At 42.4% G+C, this 3,779-nt stretch overlaps 1 protein-coding gene across 3 annotated transcripts in view; it reads right to left on the bottom strand.

Moving 5' to 3' along the window:
* Positions 1 to 2,298: 2,298 nt before the first annotated feature.
* LOC130231211 (rho GTPase-activating protein 40) overlaps positions 2,299 to 3,779 on the bottom strand; it is a 56,276-nt gene continuing 54,795 nt past the window's right edge. For all 3 annotated transcript variants that reach the window (XM_056460691.1, XM_056460690.1, XM_056460689.1), the window contains exon 15: positions 2,299 to 3,779. This exon is cut by the window's right edge and continues 3,595 nt beyond it. The gene's annotated coding sequence lies outside the window, so the exon portion shown is untranslated.

The raw sequence follows: 3,779 nt of genomic DNA, 5'->3' as shown, positions 1-3,779 counted from the left end.
TATTAGCCTCTTTAAGCTATATTTGTTTTCAATAGTCTCCAGAACAAACCATCATTATACAATAACTTGCCTAATTACCCTAACCTGCCTAGTTACCCTAATTAACCTAGTTAAGCCTTTAAATGTGACTTTAAGCTGTATAGAAGTGTCTTGAAGAATATCTAGTCTAATATTATTTACTGTCATCATGACAAAGAGAAAATAAATCAGTTATTAGAGATGAGTTATTAACACTATTATGATTATGAATAAGTGCGGTGGTGCAGTAGGTAGTGCTGTCACCTCACAGCAAGAAGGTCGCTGGTTTGAGCCTCGGCTGGGTCAGTTGGTGTTTCTGTGTGGAGTTTGCATGTTCTCCCTGCGTTCGTGTGGGTTTCCTCCGGGTGCTCCGGTTTCCCCCACAGTCCAAAGACATTTGGTATAGGGGAATTGGGCTAAATTGTCCATAGTGTATGAGTGTGAATGAGTGTATGGATGTTTCCCAGAGATGGGATACTCTTCTGCTCGGCGCCAGTGAAAATCGCTTGGGTTTGAATCCAGAAAAACGTCTCAAAAAACACTGACGATAAACGCAAACGAAAAGCGTTCGGTGTGTACGAGCCTTTACTCGTGTGATATTGCTCACACACACACACAGACACACACACACACACAGACACACACACGCATGCACGCACAGATATATACACAGACACACTTGCATATATTCAGTCTCTCATACATCTATGCACACACACATACATGTGTATACACACACACGCATTCATTGTCAGATCCCCATTGTCAGATTATTTAGCTTGTTTTAAGGAGAAACTCTCTCTTTATTTTGACTCATTATTTATAAAAACAACACTATATTTTGTGCTCATCTATAAAATGCTTCTTGATTTAAGAGTGTTTAGATATTTGGACTAGAAACAAGACTAAAACTCTTGAGTAATGACAGGAGTTATTTGCAGTGTACTCGTTAGTTAGGATAGCAATACTCTTACATACTCGCGTCACTCGTAATGTGTTACACACCAACACTTCAAACCAGTTTACACACACACACAACACTGATTCACATGTGTTGATCAGGCAGAAATAGTTGATGGATGTCGTCCTGTTGAAGAAAAGCATGTGACGTATCATTAATCTGACACACACTTCATCTGTGGAGACCAGAGGAACATTCAGGAGCCGTAATCAAATACAGTGATGAGGCGTCTGTAGAGCAGCAGATCAGCGCTTGATCACCGCGGAGCGAGAGATAAAACTGTGGTCGCAGATCAATACACACACACACACACACACACACACACACACACACACACACACACACACGGCTGTTCCGGAGCGTCTGCCTGTCACTGATAGTGTTGTGGAGCTGCTGATGTCATTTTACTGCACATTCAGCAGAGATAATAGACACACACACACACACACACACACACATAAATACACTCAGACATGCACACAAACGTGCACACAATGCAACAATGAGACGCACACAAACAGGAGATACACAGACAAACAAAAACACATACACACATACACAAGCACATAGACCCAAACACACATATTACGATACACCAAACACACTCATACACACGCATGGACACACAAAGAAACACACATTCACACATGCACAGATACACACATGCAGACACAAACGCACAAACATACAGACAAATACGCGCGCACACAAATGCACACGCGTACACACACAGACACACAAGAGATACACAGAACCATGCACACACAGACACACTCAAAAACACACATGCACACAGACATAAACGCACACAAACACACACAAATGCGCACACACACAAACAAAAACGTACACTTGCAGGCACACACACACACAAAAAGTAGATTTTTTTCTCTTTCTTAGTCTCTATTTCACACACACACACACACACACACACACACACACACACACACACACACATATGTGCACACTCAAATGCAGACACGTGCGCGCGTGCACACACAGACACACACATGCACAAACACACACACAAGAGATACACAGAACCATGCACACACAGACACACTCAAAAACACACATGCACACAGAGATGAACACACACAGACCAACACACACAAATGCGCGCACACACACAAACAAAAACGTACACTTGCGCGCACACACACACACACACACACACACACACACACACACACACACACACACACACACACACAAAAGTATATTTCTTTCTCTTTCTTAGTGTCTCTATTTCTCTCTCTCTCACACACACACACCACACACACATCACACACACACAAATTAGGAGACCGCAGACAGACTTTAAATCAAAGTGTTTATTACATCATGAATATAAATCAGTTTATAAAAGCCAGCGACACACACACACACACTCACACTCACACACACAAACACAAGCGTTGCACTCCACATCCTTCACATGAGCAGAGCTGAAGAGCAGATGGACACACTCCACATCAGTGTTAATGTCATCATAACATCAGGTCACACACCAGAGGAGGATCATCATCATCATCATCATCATCATCATCATCATCATCATTAAAGAGTCACACAGAACAGAAACACACAGATCACACAATCACACATTCAGAACATTCAGATAATGTGTGTGTGTGTGTGTGTCTGTGTGTGTTTGTGTCCAGGTCATGTCAAACACAGGAGAATACAGAGATGCTGATGTGTGTGTGTGTGTGTGTGTGTGTGTAAATGAGCATATCTGTGTGTTGTGTGTGTTTAATGTGTGCACATGTGTATTCTGTGAGTGTGTAGATGAGCATACATGTGTGTATGTGTGTGTGTGTGTGTGTTTGATGTTTGTGCATGTATATTCGGTGGGTGTGTAGAATAGCGTGTGTGTGGGTGTGTGTGTGTAGATGAGCATATCTGTGTGTTGTGTGTTTTAATGTTAGCATGTAAGTGAGTTTAAGGTTTGCATGTGTACTGTGTGTGTGTGTGTGTGTGTGTGTGTGTGTAGATGAGCATACGTGTGTGTTTTTAAGGTTTGCACGTGTATTCTGTGTGTGTGTGTGTGTGTGTGTAGATGAGCATGCGTGTGTGTTTTTAAGGTTTGCACGTGTATTTTGTGTGTGTATGTATAGATGAGCATGTGTGTGTGTGTGTTTAATGTTTGCACTTGTGTATTCTGTATTTGTTTGTGTGTAAATGAGCGTGTGTGTGTAGATGACCATGTGTATGTGTGTGTGCTGTGTGTGTTTTTAATGTGTTCACGTGTGTAATTTGTGTGTGTGTGTGTGTGTGTGTGTGTGTGTGTGTGTAGATGAGCATACGTGTGTGTTTTTAAGGTTTGCACGTGTATTCTGTGTGTGTATGTATAGATGAGCATGTGTGTGTGTGTGTTTAATGTTTGCACTTGTGTATTCTGTATTTGTTTGTGTGTAAATGAGCGTGTGTGTGTGTGTGTGTGTGTGTGTGTGTGTGTGTGTGCGCTGATGGGAAGTGGTCATGTGTTAGCCGCGGGCGTCAGTGTTTGTGTGTTTGGCTCTGGGCTCCGCGGGCTCGAACGGTGACCTACATCTGATTTTACTGCTGACAGAACATCCTTCTACAGTCTTTGTCCCTGATCAGCCGACTGTGACCCTCACTGAACAACAGCACACACACACACACACACACCTCCTTATGCTATCAAACACACTAAACCCTTCAGGACTGCTGATGCTTTTCTTACTGAGCATTTTTGTCACGTTTTTGATCTAAATATATAAAAATACTGCAATAAAGGCAAGTTTTGTAGACTAGTCAGGGTTCCTGCGGGTCT

The sequence above is a fragment of the Danio aesculapii genome, chromosome 6 (assembly GCF_903798145.1).
Source record: "Danio aesculapii chromosome 6, fDanAes4.1, whole genome shotgun sequence".
Lineage (NCBI taxonomy): Eukaryota > Metazoa > Chordata > Actinopteri > Cypriniformes > Danionidae > Danio > Danio aesculapii.
This window is presented reverse-complemented; position numbering and strand designations above follow the sequence as displayed.